The sequence below is a fragment of the Ictidomys tridecemlineatus genome, chromosome 4, assembly GCF_052094955.1.
Source record: "Ictidomys tridecemlineatus isolate mIctTri1 chromosome 4, mIctTri1.hap1, whole genome shotgun sequence".
NCBI lineage: Eukaryota > Metazoa > Chordata > Mammalia > Rodentia > Sciuridae > Ictidomys > Ictidomys tridecemlineatus.
The window spans coordinates 39,198,833-39,216,612 of record NC_135480.1 but is presented as its reverse complement, the minus strand read 5'-3'; the positions used below and the strand labels follow the sequence as shown (position 1 = coordinate 39,216,612).

Sequence of the window (17,780 nt, the reverse complement as noted above, 5' to 3'; positions counted from 1 at the left end):
TCATCAAATCTCTCTGCTCTTAATTATCTCTGTACATAGAATAAGGAGTTTGGAATTGATGATCCTTCATGTCCCTCTGAAGATCTTTTATTCAAGGGCTTACATACCAGTTTTTTAAAATTAAATACAAAACTGACAAGAATAGACTCTTAAGGTTGGAGGAGGCTATCAGATGTATATTGTACTAATTTAAAGTTTGAGTACTTCATCTTTTGTCCGATGCTGAAATAAAGGAATGTCAGCTATTTCTGTTTTTTTTTTTTCAATGAAAACTGCAGGTTGATTTCATGTGATGACTTTTTGTGATGGTACCATGTACCTTTAGAAGAATTAAAAAAATAGAAAAGATTACCCTTGAACATGAAAGAAAATGCTCCATGTCATGAAACTTTCCATCAATATGACTCACTGGCCCTTCACAAGTTCTTTTTAAATAAAACTTTAAATTTTCTGATATTGTTGAAAGTATCATGGGCCCAAAGCATGTGTCTAAGTTTACAGCATCTTCCAGATTTTCAACCCTGCTTTCCAATTAATTCTCCTCATATGACAATGGGAACTACTTGAAGAGAAGATTTGTGCCACACCACAAATCTTTAATGAACCATCCTCTGTTATTAATTTCCTTGTGTATTCTTCTCCAAGATTGACTCTTAACTAGGTTCAAGGGACTTTAACAAGAGTGATGAATGTCAAGGCTTGATAATTTCTTGCACAGAAGGGAGATTCCCAAAGCTCTAGCGAACAATGGACTAGGGCGTTCACCTGACAGCCCAGCCAGAGTCTATGGTCCTGTGGTACCAATGCAAGGCTTCTCAGTTATGCCAGATATCATTGCTGCAAACTATTGAATGTTGTTATGTTTCTCACCCTCTTCGCTCTGTTTCTCTGTGTCTCTCTCATTTTGGATGTGAGTATTTATTTGTATTATCCTCTGTAAATATCATCCAAGCTTCACATGCAGCTGTGGTGGTATTTTGTGTGTGTATGTTTGTGTGTATGTGTGTGTGTGTGTGTGTGTGTGTGTGTGTGTGTAGAAGATAAATAGGTTGTCTTCTTATTTAACAGTTTGAAAGACAATAAGCAGATATAGTATACTTAATGGAGAAGATTGTACATCATATGCAGATGATTTATGCTATCTTTTTTGAAAATGAGTGAATATAATTTTTTAAATATGGTAATGGTCTGGGGGATTTTGTGAACATAGAAGAGGAATCAGTAGAGTAAAGGAAGCGGTTTGAGAGGAAGCATTCATTTATCTGTAGAGGAAAGGGAACAGGGGAAGGGAGCAGAGGAGGTAAAAGGAAATTACTGGTGACTGAATTAGAGAAAATTATATTCCATGCTTGTATAATTATTTCAAAATAATGCTAATATTGTGCATAACTAAAACAAACTAATAAAATGCAAAAAATATAATATTAGGGGAAAATGAGTATTTAATGATTAGTAAGATGTGGCCTATATTAATATTTTTTCCCCAGAATCTATTCCATACTCCCTATGGTAAAGAGCAAAACTACATTTTCAGGCTTCCCCTCTGTGAACTGTAGCTACGTGAGTGACTACAAGTCACTGTAAGGTAAGCCTGTCCCATTAAAATGTCCCCTTTTGGATCCTTCAAGTGTTTACATCTTTTGTAATTTTGGAGATGAACAGAATTGCCTAGAAATGTAGAGTTGGAAAAATTTGGTATGGTAGTGAAAATTTTTCCTATAATATCACCCTAGGAAACTTAAGCCAGAGGATATTTCATTTTTAAGTTCCCTCCATTGATTTTCAGCAATTTTAGGAATGGTTCAAGCATCCAACCTGCCTTACTGTAGCATATCTGGGCTACAATCAAGCTAGCAAGTTGTAGGGTTTACCTTATAAAATCTTTTGATCACAATGGTGACTTCCTGGTAGCCAGCTCCAAAACTATGGATGTGAATTCTGTTGGACATACCTTAATCTGTAACTTTTAAATATCAGAAGCATGGAATTTCCCTTGAAACTGAAAATAGTAGAAAAGTGTGACTTGTTGGTCTCCCTTAGCCTTTTCCTTATGGTATGCTAATATCATCTCTTCTTCTCCTTATAATTGGTACCATCCAGACTTTAATAAGCATATTCAAGCATGTTAACAAGCCCCCAGAATATGAGCTTATTAATTTAGTATGGGAAATACAGTTATTTGCTCTTTTACACAGGTGACATTATTTTCAAAGAGCTTGAAAAAATTGAGTTCTATCCTTGTTTTAGTCAGCTTTTTTGCTGCTGTGACCAAAAGACCTAACAAACTCGATTAGAAGAGGAAAAGTTTATTTTGGGACTCATGGTATCAAGTCTCAGTCTGAAGACAACCAGCTTTATTCATAAGGGCTCAGGGTGAGGCAGAGAACATTGTGATGAAAGAGTGTGGTAGAGGGAAGCAGCTTCGGACCTGATTAGGAAGCAGAGAGAAAGACTCCACTTAGCAGATACAAAATATATACCCAAAGGCATGTCCCCAGTGCCCACATCCTCCAGCCACACCCTCCCTGCCTTCAGTTACCACTCAGTCCCCACCAGGGCATTAATTCACTGGTTGGTTTAAGGCTTTCTTAACCCAATGTGTGTGTGTGTGTAGAAGGTAAATAGGTTGTCTTCTTATTTCATAGTTTGGTTAGGGCTTTCTTAACCCAATAATTTCACCTCTGAATGTTCTTGCCTTGTCTCTCACATGAGCTGTTGGGGGACACTTAATATCTACACCATAATAACTCAACCATCATTAGTAGAATGCAAGAAAAAAAACATTATAGGCAGAACTAAACATTAACAATCATTTTGCTTTGTGATGGTGCTAAGCACTAAAAGTGAAGGAAGGGTAGATATGGAAGTTTCTTAGTTCATTATTAATCCCAATATATGTTCTCTTCAAAATCATCATTTAAGGAAGACAGACTAAGGACAAAGAAGCATATATTATTTTAATATGTGTCAGGTCATGCCCAAGTCTTTTGATTAAAATACTAAAAACATTGTCTTAAACTAAATAATAAAAAAAGTCCAGATTCAGAGTATGACTAAAGAAGTTGGAATTATCAGACAGTGTCTTTAAAATAATTATGATGGATACTTAAATGGATTCAAAGAGAAAAATGCAAAATGTGTTGCAAAAAAAGAAATAATTTCAACAGAGAGAATAAAATTATGAAAGTGAGTTTAATGGATTTACAAAAATAAAAATGTGATAGAAAAGAAAATAATTTAATGGGATAAGCAGAGCTGAAAAAATTGAGAAAAGAATTCTTAAGGCAATAAAAATTGATGGAACACAAAATGAAAAATGGAAAACAAAATCATAGCAAAATAACTCAAGAAAAAAAATTCAGGTGTGTTAAAAATATAAATTATCTTATGTAAATTTAATTGAAGTGTGGAAAGTAGAAGTATGTGACAATGGGACAGAAAAATATATTAAGAGATAGTGGATGAAAAATCTCTCAAAATAATAAAAGATGATTAATCCAGAATTCAAAAACTCAAAGAATCCCTAACAGAATAAATAAAGTCAACCCTCAGTATCTGCTGGGGATTGGATCCACTATGCCCCATAAAAACCAACATCCACAGATATTCCAGTCCCTTACCAAATATGATATAGTATTTGCATATAACTTTTTTACACTTTAATCATATCTAAATTATTTATTATACATAATACAATATATATGGTTTGTTACATTGGTAAAGAAATCACAATAAGAAAGATAATGTCTGTAGATATTCAGTTTAGAGGCATTTTTTTTTCAAACATTTCAGCCCATGGCTGGTTGAATCTGAGGATGCCAAACCCATGATATGGAGGTTCAGTTGTACCAAATAATATTTTGCTATTGTCCTATAGCTCCATGATACATTTTTTGAAGAAAATTGTTTTTTTTTTGTATTTCAGCATTTTATACTTTCATATGATTCTTTTCTCAGCTGTTTCAATTTCACTGCTAATGGAAATAGCACTAACCCCACTACCCCCACCTATGCACACTAGAACCATCATAGTCCCCAAACAGATAAAAAGTAAGGTAAAATAAAAGTATTTCAGGCAACAGGAAAAAAATTTACAAATAACCTAAGAGAAATAAAAATATGTATTACAACAAATTTCTCATCATAAAGTCCTTAACTAGAAAGTAATAAAATAATCTTAAAGTATAGAAACAAAAATACCGTCTACCCCGACTTCTAAATTCAAGAAAAAAGATAGTTTGAAAAGAAAAGTGAAATATAATCCTTTTTGGAAAAACAAAGGCAAAGAACACTTTTACATACTTGTGAGATAAGAAATATTAATGAAAAGTTTTCAAGTGAACCATGACACCAGACAGAGACTTAGATCTAGACAAAGAAATGTTTTAGGAATAGCATCAAATGTAAATATCCAGATGGTTCTGTACTTAAGATTGTTTGACTTTACTTGTTTTTTTTTTTTTTTTGAAATTTTATACAAGATCTGAAAGCAATGTGCACTTAATGTAACTCATACTTATTTTTTTTTATTTTGACATTTTCCTGGGTTAACAATAGGTAAAACGTTCTCTCATGAATCTGGGCAGTGACAGTGAGTCAAAGCTTCCATCCATTCAATATCATATGAAAAGAATAACCTTTATCTGGAATATATATACGGTGTTATCAGCATCTTCTGGATATTGTATTGTGTTTTTACATTCCTTCATGTCTACAAAATGACGATCTATGTACTTAGGAGAAAACCAACCATTCTTAGTAAAATACACTTTGTGTTAGATAATTTTGCCTAACTGCAGGCTAACTTAAGGGTTCTGAACATATTTGAGGAACATCACCACATGATATCATCTTCAATATTTTTATTAATCTTCAAGACAATTGACTATTGCAAGTGAAATGATATCAAGATACTTCAACATTTATAAGATAAATGAAAGTAAAATATATAATAAAATAGTACAAAAAAGAGACTGAAATGTAATATATTTTATTGAAAATTTCTTATATACAGGTGCATAACATTACTTTATTGTTGATGATTATAAATGCAAGATGCATTTATAGACTAGAGAAAAAACTAATAATACAAAAGGTATAACTAATGAACAATTTGGATGATAAAATGAAAAAGTAGACATTAAATACTGAAAGAATTCATAATAGCATATTTACCTTGTAAGGAATGTTAAAAGATGTTCCCCAAATGGAAGATCATTATTCATCCTAGAAACAGAAACAGTATACACATCATGAATAAAAACAAGAAAAAAGTCCAATAAATAATGAGCAAAAGATTTAATACTTAATAAAATAAGTTATACAGATAACAACCAAGTATATTAGAAATACTAATACCATAATTAGTCATCAAGGTAATGTAAATTACTACTGCAACTAGAGATTTCTACAGGTGTACTTAAATATATAAAATGTAAAATTTGTACCAAAGCTAGTTTTGTCAAGGACATGAAGTAACTAGAATCTGATTCATTAATGAGCTATATGTAAAATCATCCAACCACCTGTAAAACACATTGGCAGTTTCTTATAAATTAAATATTTTCTTACTATGTGATTTAGTCAATCTACTTTTAGGTATTAGCTTATAGCAGTGAAAGAAATGAACATGTACATGAATAAATATAAGTGTCCATGGAGCCTAAAATTTAAAAAAAAACATACTACCTCTGCATCAACATACAAATAGATAAACAAGTTGTGGTACATCTATGTGAAAGAACATTAAGAATTCTACTGTGCAATTAAAAAATAAACTCTCTCTCTCTCTCTCTCTCTCTCTCTCTCTATATATATATATATATATATATATATATATATATATATATATATATATATAACAACATGGGTGAATTTTAAAATATTTATGTTTCATGAAAGATGCAAGACAGAAAACACTAGACTATATAATTCTTATTATACACATTTTTTTGAAATACCAGCTACTTAGTAGAGAAAAATAATTGTTGCTTGAGCAAGGGAATCAGCAGGCAAAGGGGATTTAAAAAGAGCATAAAGAAAATTTTGAGGGTGACATGCATGTTTATAATTGCAATGTTTTCATTAGTAGACACATATATCAAAGTTTACTGCTTGCATTTTTTAAGTATGTAAAGTTAGTTTCAGGCCAGTTTTTAAAATGTGTGCAAATGTTATGCATAGCTGTATTAAACATGTTGTACATATTGAAGCATGTCCATGAAAGAGAATGCTACTTAACAAGAAAAGTAAAGTACATGCAATCATATGGGTATTACTGCAAAGGCAATATCTAAGTAAAATAAAGACTCAAAAGCTATGCACTATGATTTCATGCATGGGACACTGCAAAAAAAGCAGAAGCATTGAAAATGAAAACAGACCAATGGTTTCTGGGGATAAAGGGGAAGGAGTGGATTGATTGCCAAGGGCAATGAAGAACTACTTAAGGGTGATGGAAATACTCCACATCTTTTCTATGATAGTGTTTACATAAATGTATATTTTTGACAAGATTCATAAAACTGTGCTCCTAAATTACACTTCAGTGAACCTGCCTTGAAGATGTATTCAAAGCACATGTTAGAAATGGCCTTTCTTATCCCTTCAACCGACTGCACTCATATAATCAACCATCATTCACTATGCTAAGTGCAAGCTGCCTGTTGTGCAGTTTTAGCTCATATGAATTTTAAAGATGCATTCGTGCCTTTTCTTCCCTCCTAATGCTTTTCTCCTACATAAAAGAATTTTACTGTGCTGCACTTGACACAGAGATTCTGTGGAGCAATTCTGTTTGATTTTAAATATTTTATAACCCTTTCTAATATACTGAAGAATTAAGAGAAGGAAAATAGAATTGATTGTGGATTATTTTCATCAAATCATTATTTATGTGTTTGATTATGCATGTGCATTCTGCAAAGAAATGTTTCTCAGCCTTTCTTAAATACTAATTCTTAAATCACGAAAAAATTTCTGATCTGTTTTTATGTTTTCCAAATAAGAAATGATATTGTAACATGACTTGTGATTTATAAACTAAATACATATTCCTCTACCTAACTCCTCACAGAATTTCACCATCCCTTCTATCTTTGTCACTTCCTGCCCTCTTTAATTATCTTTGTTACAATACAGATCATCAATATAAGGAAAGAAGAGAATGAAGAAAATAAAGAGAGAGGAGAGGTGGTTCAACAGTAACACAGGTTTATTCAGGAGCAAACCTGCAGAAGGGAACCCAGTGGAAACTAAGACCCATCTTCTGCTTACAACTTGGTATAGATATAGAGGAATGAGAGAGTGGGGCAAATTTTTGTGGTTAGGTCATTGCTAGGGGTTTATCAGTCAGGCAATTGTCCTTTTTGATCTTCACCTCCATTCTTTGAGGTGGTCAGTTTCCATGTCGAACAGGCATTTTCAGAATTCTGGTTCCAGATAACAATTTCCTTTCTTTGCATGACGTGAGGTATTGTCTGGGGTTTAAGTTCAGGTTGAGCCAGAGTGACTATGAGGTGACTCTTATTCTAAGAGGGAGGATATGTTTTAAAATGGTGTTGCCTGTTCTTCTTAACAATGACTTAGTAGCCACACTGTGGTGGCTTCTCTTCCACGTCTCAGGGCCATGACTTATTTTCCTTTACTGCAGCTGTTCACCATTGTTCCACTTGTATGGGATCTTTTTACTATTTTGTTGTTGGGGTTGGATATAACACCTTTTTCTTGTTTTTATTTATTTATTTATGTGGTGCTGAGAATCAAATCCAGAGCCTCTCATGTGCTAGGAGAGTGCTCTAAAGCTGAGCCACAACCCCAGCCCATCTTTTTTACTATTTTGCTTAGATAATAAAGAAAAAAAGTTTTACAATTTTATTCTACCTCCTGATTGGCATGCTTTGAAATAGCTATTTTAGTCATTTCTGGTGAAATAAAGAAATTGAAACTTACACAGATCAAGCATTTAAACCCCATTCTCTTTTCAAGAAAATTTAGCAATATGCTTTCTGAAGCCAGTTCATTCTAATTAGATCCTAATGAATCTTAATATCACATATTTTCAAGATGTAGCATAGGGGAAAAAAAAACAAGAAAACTTAATCACCTCATTTGCCTTTGCAGAAAATGTCTTTCCCAGACCTTAGTTTTGCAAGCCCTGTTTAGTTTAAATGAGCATTAACAACATAGGTAGGCTGAATAATGGTTCTCCAAAGATATCCATGTCCCTTAGAACCAATGTTTATGTTATTAACATAAAAAAGTTGACTTCACAAATGTGATTAAGATTTTAACAATCTACAATAAGCCATATAGCTAATTGAGAAAAATCTGGCATTATAATTGTCTTTCTGTTACTAAATTAGTCTTTTTTATATCAAAGTAATGCTTCTGATGTTTCTGGAACATGGTAGGTATGTCCCAATTAGGTACTGTAATAGTTATTTCTGGTGAATAATAAAATCCCAAAACTCAGTGGCATAAAATATAAGAAATTACATAATTTTACTGATTATATGAGATAAGAACTTGAGAGTGGCTTTGATGGATGAGTCTAATTCAGTGTTTCCTATGATTTTTGAAATTAAGCTGTTGGCTAGAAAACAGCTTAACTAGGCTTGGAGGATCCATTTCAAGGAGACTTATTACCATGGCTATATGGAGGAGGCATGACTTTCATACTTTCATAACAGGACCTCATTCTGGGGCTGCTACAGATGCGCTCATGACAGTGCAACTGTCTGCTTTTGGAATAAGTCATCCAGACTAAGTAAAGACAAGACAGATTCTTAATGTGATCTTGTTTCAGATTCCATATGCCTTCACTTCTTTATTATTTGATTCATCACATAACCCCGTTTACACTAAAGAGGTAGGCAATTTGGATCCAAATTTAAAAGGAAACTTCAGAAAATTTATTAATTCATTTAAATCATGATTGGACCCTGTCTTAAACTCTTTCCATTTATTGAAATTATCTCCTGTTTAACATCTGCTTGACTAACTCTGTAAATTTTGTCTTTGACCAAATTTATCTTGCCCATAAAACTTCTTGTCTTCTGTCAAGAGAGAACCTGATTTACAGTCTACAGCATATCTGCAGTTTAAGGGTGAAGACCAAAGTTTTCTTACAATTGCTTCTTTGTTTGCTTCTTCATCCTTACCAATTCATCCAATCCATTTATTATTCTCTGAATACCATATTTCTAATTTCTATACTGGTGATCAAACCTCAGGTGTTCTACAACTGAGCTATATCCCCTTTCATTAAGCCATTTTGCTCACTAATTTTTATCTTGGGATTGCCTTTTAGAGAACATAATTAAAGAGAATTACCCCCATTTAATTCATTAAAATGCTTAGCACATACCAATGTATCCCCAATACTCTTGTTTATTTATTTTTCTATCGACTTTAGCCTTTTATAATTCAATACAATGTATTTGCTAACAATTTATTATTTACTGCCTATCACCAACAACTAATAAGTAAAATCAGCTAGAGCAAAGCCTGCTTTGTTTTTTTTTTATGTTAAAGAGACTGTGATATCTCTATTGACTTGGGAATGTTAGAAATTTCTCTTAAGAGGTGATGAATAACAGCAAAGTAAACAAGTAGACTATTGAAGTACCAGTTATCTTGAAAACCTCATGAGCCCAATCACAACTTAAAGGGAAGCTAAAACTCTAAAAATTTCACAACTTAAAACTAAATTGGGCACTTGGAGAAATGAATGTGGGTGAGTATCAGCTCTAGTCAGTCAGTAGTGCTGAATAGAAAACTAAAAGAAGCCAAAAGTCTTTCTTGGCATCATATTAATTAATGAAATCATAAACTGCTAGCCCCTGTTTCTATTCTTTGTAGAATGAAATCTATTTATGAATAATGAAGAACAGAGAAACCCCTAATTACCCTGCATCTTGAACTTTCCTATTCAGAATACAAGAAATGTCTGAAAGTTGAGTATAGGGCATGTGTGTGCATGTATGTGTGTGTGTGTGTGTGTGTGTGTGTGTGTGTGTGTGTGTCTGTGTTTGTGTACATGTGAATGTTAAATATTGAATTCCTTTTTCATTTTTAGAAATATTCTCTTGTTGTTTGTTTTCCATGTATTTCTGTATATCAATTAAAGAAAACCAGCAGAGAATGTATAATTTAATAAGTGACCCTTGCCTGCAGGTACCTGGTATCCAGTTCCTCCCAAAGAACACTAGTAGAATGTGTAGAACATGCTTCAAAGAATTGCAGCCAAAGAGTCAGGCAGCTAGGAGAGAATTATGTCAAATTCCTATTAATCAGTAGTTGAGGAATGCTTACAAATAAATTTCTGTTTTGCCCTCCTGCTGTCCAAGGATCCATCCATAGCAGATGAAAAGTCCTCAGAGATTTGCATGCTTGCTACAAGTACTCTTTGGCACGTAAAGGTGAGTGTTGAAAGCATGAACACAGAGCATCAAGAGCAATTGCCTTTGGCAGCAAGAAGTGTTTGGATTCTTGATATATTTTGAAGCTAAAGCCTGAACATAGAAGTGTCTCAAGCACACATATACACACTTAACAACTGTATTTCTGTAAAATATGTTTATTGAGAATCTGAGAACTTTAAATCTCTATTTAATTTTTTTAAATGCTTATTTTTTAGCTTTAGGTGGACACGATATCTTTATTTTATTTTTAATGTGGTGCTGAGAATCGAACCCAGTGCCTCACGCATGCTAGGTGAGCGCTCTACCACTTGAGCCACATCCCCAGCCCCTCTATTTAATTTTTAACACATATTTCTTGAGCATCAAAAAAATGTCCAAGGCAAATCTAAGGAAATATGGGAGAAGAAGGAAACGTAAAAATTGACTTTAAGGAACTCAAATTTGAATAGGGAATATAAAATTTTTTTCATTAGGTATAATATCCCCAAAATGAGAACAATTTCATAAAATAAAAAGTAACACAATATTGCAGCATTTTCTTCAGGAAATGATGTAAGGTGTAGACTGATGTGGTAATCCTGGGAATGGAGGCTCAAGGTCTGGCCTTGATTATTCCACCTTGATTCCCAGGTCCAATGTGAGAGCCTGTCTATTAGAAAGTGTTCATCATGTAGACACAAGGCTCTCTTAACCCTGATGTCTTATTTCTGCAAAGCAAGCCAGGAACCTCTCTCTTTTCAACAAAGGCCCAGGTCCTCGGTAAAGGCAGACCCACTCAGGATAGTGTCCCTTTCAATCCCAATTTTTAGGCTTCTCTCATACTTGCTATGTAATATATGCCAATCATAGGAATGAAGTCTTATTAGATTCAGAGGCCCAACCTATAGACAAAGAGTGTATTACATAGAATGTATCCACCATTAGCCAAGAAACTTGACCTTCTTTTTAATTTTTTATCTTATCCTTAAATATGGAGAACTGAATTTTTCATTTACCATTATTCCATTCCATTCTGTGTTTTAGTTTTTCATTCTCTTTCCCTAACTTATGGAATGCTACTACCATTCAACATGTTGCTCTCACTAGAAATATAAGCATTTGCTAGATTTCTCTTTTCCTCCACAGCAGACCATACTTTTTCTTAGTTTTTATTTTAAATTTACCTACTCAATAACTGTACATTGAACACACTCTCTTCTAGGATCTGAATTTGTACTTCATTATTCAAAATGGAATAAAATAGAACAGCTCTCTAGCCTCCATAGTCAAGACCATTGCATTAATCTAGATACTGATCATTATTTTTCTATTACAAAACATTTTTAATCTTCTCTTTCTCATTTCCTTCTCTCTCATTGTAATCTCTGCTATAAACTGCAATCAGAGTTTCAGCCATCTGTGTCTGAAATACAAACATATTTTACATTATGGAATATAATCATATTAAATTCTGGCTATTTTTGACTCAATTATTACAACATGCTTGAAAAATATGATTTTTTATAACTACTATTCACAATGAAATTTTCAGGGGCATTTATTGCTTTTGATTAGATCCTAGTATCAATCTCTGTTCTTTACATCATATAGCAACATTTCTGGGATTTGTTGTCTAAGGATCAACATGGGTAACATCTATTACTGAATTAGTGACTAAGGTCAGTGGAGGGAATAAACAGCCTGATAGCCATAGTTTATATTCTTATTCTTGGATCTAAAGGGTAAATTCATTATTAATAAAACCACATTGACAAAATATGAGAGGGAATTGGACCTTCAAAAATGAGATTATTTTATTAGGAAAAAGAAAAGAAGAAGAAGAAATGAAGGGTTAAACACTAGGTGGTTAAACCACAATGCTGTAGCTTGAAAATTAGGTATCCCCCAGAAAATCTCATACAAGGCAACAGAACAATGTTCAGAGGTCAAATGGTTAGTCTATGAGAGGTATAATCTAATCAATGGATTAATCCAGTTGATGGATTAATTACTTGAAAGGACTACTGTACTAGGGGGCAACTGCTGGTGGGTTGGGAGTAACTAGAGGAAGTAGGTCGCTGGCGCATGCCTTTGGGGTTTATGTTTTGTCCCTGGATCCTTAGTCTCTCTTTTATTCTTGGCTCCATGAGCTGAGCAGCTTTCTTCTGCTATGCTCTTCTATCTGGATGTTCTACCTCATCTGAGATTCAGAACAATGGTGTCCACAGACCATGGAAGGAAACTATGAAATCATGAACTCAAAATAAACAGTTCCTCTAAGTTGTTCTTGTCAGGTATTTTGGTCACAGTGATGTAAAGATGACTATCACAGCAAACAGAATTATAATGTTCAAAAAAATGTCTGAAAAGTTAGCATGAGTCACCCCACTCCTAGGTTGACTTACAAGACATTGTGTAGTATTGTCTCCATGAAAACTGTTAGTCTCTAACTGCCACATTTTTTGGAAAAAAAAAAAAAAACACTTTACATTCTATCAGTATCAAATTACAATCTGTTCTCTCAAGGCTCTATCTGGTCCCCCATCCCCTTGTCTCGGCTCTGGTTATTGTGTCTGAAAAGTGCCCTCTCTGACCTTTTCTTCAAGGAAATTTCCACTCTTAATGGGGAAAATCTCTTATTCAATAAAACCACTTTCTTGGTGAAATTGTTCTTGTCTCTCAGGCAGAATTTGCTGTCACCTATTCTCTGTCCTCAATGACACCTTATACAGTACTCTATTTGCACCCTAATTAGGTTTGGTAACTTTCTGTTTGAGTCCTGCCTCTTTCACTACAGATTGACCTGGAGGTAAAAATGTTTCTTATTCAACCTTGTATCTCTGGTTCCTGGTGTGAAGATGTCTGAGAATTCAAAGTCTCAATAAATGTATATTGATTTAATAATATTAAGAAAAATGAAGGGATGAAGGGATGCAGCCTTTAAACCTTATATTACAGACCAAAATTATGAGACACCTTGTCAGATATTTTGTGAAAATAGATTAAATACATTCAGAAAAATATATAAAAGAAATGAATACCATATATCTTTTAAAATTAATGTTTTGAACTTTCCTAATTAGTGTCTTTTAAAAACAACAAAATCAAAAGGAATGACCCCATTCATAAGTTATCTAGGAACCTACCATTAGAAGTTATTTTTCACAGTACTGGAAACAAATACCACATTTGTTGTCCACAATTTTCATATATAATAGAAGGAAGAATGGGCATGGGCTTTGAACCAGCAGGTTTTAAGTATCAGCTTTAAAATTTACTGACCAAGATGTTAGCAAGTTATTTGTTTGTTCTAATCCCTTATATATTTCACTGTTAATTATGCATAAAATTATCTATCTCACAATTATCAAAAGTGTCCAATATTTTAGTTTTAACACTTCTAAGTTTTTTTCTAGTGGTTGTAAAAGGGAAAAGAAAGACATGTAATTATTCAAATAAAGTTTTAGGCATTTTTTTTCCTTCTTTTGGAACACTAATTGAGAAAACACCTGAGTCTTTCTAAACTTATATTTCTAATATGGTACTTTTTTTTCCCCCTAGGTTAAATCTAAGCTCCTTTTCCCAGGTTTTTCATAAATTATTTAATAGAATAGTAAATGATAGAAATGTGTCTGTAGTTTGTCTTACGATTTGGCTAGTTATTTAACTACTGCTACTATTTTAGAGGAGTTTAACTGTTTAGCCATGAATAGGTGAAATTCTGATAGCCTGCTTATGATTTATGAGCCAATTTTTAAATCTGTCTATGGCCACACAGTTACAGATGGCGGAGTAGAGCTGCAATCACTAAAATGTCTCTGAACTTTTTTTTTTACAATAATACCTCAGTTTCATTTAAGGACTAAGACATTGTTCAGTATAGGTTTAGATGCACCTTGTAAGCAGTATAGGTCTATAAAAAAACTAAAGAGGTAATATTTTAGCTTCTCTTTAACAGAATGTTTTAAAAACTCTGAAAGAGTCTTTAAAAATGTGTTCACATTGTCATAATTGTTTACAGCTTCTTCAAATGCCATTCATATAAAATGAACTATGCGTATTTAAAATCTATATGGATGTTATTGCCTATAAAGCCATATGAATCATCTAGGAAAACATCTGTACTTTAAAGAAAATGAACACATCCTTCAACAACAAAAGTTTTCTCGTGTTTCTCTGAACACTCTAATTTTACCCCTCTAAACCCTACACAATCTTTTATCTGTTCTGCATTATAAATCAGTTTCCATTTTGCAGAGGCCCTATAAGCAAAATTGTGCAGTTTGGTTTTTATGGAGTTTTGTACAAGTGAAGTGATATGGCAATTTCAAATTTAAAAGTCATTTACAAAGTTAACAATATACTGTTTTCTGATGCATTTCATTATACTTATACTGAACTCCATCTATGATATGGCATGAATCAGCCATGTCTGTTCTGTTGCTGAGAAGTATTTGTTTATATATACTCACCATAACTTATTTATTACTTGTAGATGGACATTTGCATATTTCCATCTTAGTACTAGTAGGTGTATTTACTGTTTTTTCATTTCTTTTGAATAAGTATTGCTAGAACATAACGCAGTTGTAAGGTCAAATTTTTAAAATTTTCAGAATACAGACTAAATTAATCATACCATTTTAAATTATTAGGAGCAGTATATGAGGCTTTCCATTGCTCTTCATCTTCATTAGCACTTGTTAAGTCATGAATTAATTTAGATCCAATAGATATAGGTTTTATCTTGTGGTATTCACTTACATTTCCCTAATAACAAATATTCAAGTATTTTTTAAGTGCTAATTTTCATCCATATATTTGTTTTGGTAAACTGCTTTCTTAAAAGTTTGAAATTTTGTTATTATTGAGTTTTTAGTTTATTTTATATTATAGATAAAAGACCACTTAGCAAATAAATTACCTGCAGAATTTTTTTTCAGTCTTGAACTTATCTTTTCATTTACTTAACATTATCTCTGAAGAATATAAGATTTTGATTTTCATGAAATTCAATTTATCACTCTTTCCTTTATGGATCATGATGCAGTGTCTCATCTAAGGACTTTTCTCCTAAACCCAGGCCTCTGCTTTCATATGAAATGTTGTACTTTAGGAATAACACTAGATCAATGTTTCATTTTGAGATGATATGTACATGTGGGGCAAAAGTATGGATTAAGTGATAGTTTTTATCATATTTAACTATTTAATTTTTCAAGTACTATTTGCTGAAAATACCATGATTTCTGCACTGAATCGATATTGAACTTTTACTATATTAATTAACCATATATTTGTGTATATTTATAAACTCTGTGTTCCATTGAATTACTTTTCAGTTTTGAAAATAATTACATATTCCCTTGATTACTATAATTTATAATAATTTTAAGTTCTCCAAATTTGTCAATTTCAAAAATGGGTTCACTATTCCAGTTATTTTGTGTTTTCATATTACTTTTCTAATCAGTTTGTCAATTTGTTGAACCTGTATGTCAATTTTGAAAGTATTGACAACTTCACAATATCAATTCTTATAATTCCTATACACATCTTGCTCATATTTTTTTCAAATTTATACTAAAGCATATTATATTATCATATCTTATTTTCTTACTATCATATAGTATCATATCTTATCTTTAAAAATTTCTGCTTAAATTTGTTTTGGGCTACTGTTTGGAAGTAAAATTTGTGAATATTGTTTTTTTATATCCTACAATCATGATAAACTAACTTTTCAGCTATTCTATTATAGCATTTTTATAGATTGCATTTAATTTTTCAAAATGTTGATTATTTTATCTATGAATATAGTAGTTTTTATTTATTATTTCCCTACCTAGATATTTTTCTTTTTCTTGCTTTATTTAACTAATAGGAACCTCAGGTATCATGTTAAAAAACATGGAAAGAGAAGGAAAGATAAAATTCCCTTGTTTCTATTCTTAAGAAGAAAGTATTGAGCTATATACTCTCAAGTATAATATAAATCATCAGTTATTAGAGATGTAAAAAGCTTTCTTTTATTCCTGGTTTGTTAGACATTTTGATTATGAAATGACGTTAGAGAAATTGTATATTGCATACATTACATCATCATATGATTTTTATTTTTAGCCTATTAAGTTGAAAGTTACATTTATTAAGATTCTGATGTTAAAAAATTTACATCTCTAGGATAAAATCTCGGAATTTACAGATTGTTTTATATCACATAACATAAGATCTTCTAAGAAATTCTGCACTATATTCATGAGGAATATTTGTCTATATTATTTTTGTGAGAGGTTTTTCTGGTTTTATTATCAAAATAATACCAACCTTTTAGAATGAGTTTGCTACTGTTACTATCTATTCAATTTTTTGGGGAAAAGTTTATGTAAAATTATTACTATTTTCCTAAGTGTTCATAGAAATTACAAATGAATGTTGTATAAAGATTTCTTTTTAAGAGGATTTACAACTAAAATTTAATTTGCTTGACAGATATTGACTATTCATGTTATTTATTTCTTCTTGTGTATATTGATTAATTATGTCAATTCCAACTGGGTCATCAAGTACAAATATTTTTTTTTTTTGAAGTGAAGTTGATTGTATGAGATTAGAATTCAAACTGGAAGAAGAAGCAAAACAAATCGCCCTCTTATGTGTGTGGGATTCATGATAGCAAGCCTGACACTTCCTTAAGTGAGAGTAAATTTATCCTGCTGACAGCCTTTTAACTGGGCTGTAGGCTTGTTCCTACTTTTGGACTCATACTGATACATCTCCTCTTCCTGATTCTCAGGTCTGCTGGTTTGAGGGTAGGATCTCAGTCACTACACTAGTGTTTGTCCTGTTGCCAGCTTCCCAAATTATCTTCAGATTCCTGGGTCTGTCAGCCTCCAAAATGACATGAACCAATTTCTTACAATTCATTAATCAAGCAATCATCAATCAACACACACACACACACACACAAACATACAGTTGGTCTTTTCTATGGAGAACCTTTACTAATACATTGAACTTTGATAGTTTATATCTTTTTAGGAATGTATCCAAATCATGTAAGTTGTCAAATTAACTTGCACAATCTTACTCAAGATGTTTCTTTACTGTATTTTTATGTCCATACAGTCTGGGAAAGTTACATTTCTCATGTTCAATTGTTAGTTCTTTATGCCTTCTGTCAATTGTTTTCCGAAAGCTTAATGATGTTCCTCTCAAATCTATTAGTCAAATATATTCTATTCTCTGACATATGACTGTAATTGGTTTGAAAAGGCAGAATATTTTTAGCTGTAAAACACTTTATAAACTTTTTTTTTTCTCAACAGAAGTTTCTGCCAGGACTCATGCAAACAGTTTTCTAGAAACAGTATATTT

The 17,780-nt window shown here is 32.3% G+C and overlaps 1 protein-coding gene across 3 annotated transcripts in view; it reads right to left on the bottom strand.

The window, feature by feature from the left end:
• Positions 1-17,780, bottom strand: part of LOC144377071 (uncharacterized) — a 411,176-nt gene that overhangs the window by 22,383 nt on the left and 371,013 nt on the right. For all 3 annotated transcript variants that reach the window (XR_013437681.1, XR_013437684.1, XR_013437685.1), the window contains one exon: positions 5,176-5,226. The gene's annotated coding sequence lies outside the window, so the exon portion shown is untranslated. The remainder of the gene's footprint in view (positions 1-5,175; positions 5,227-17,780) is intronic.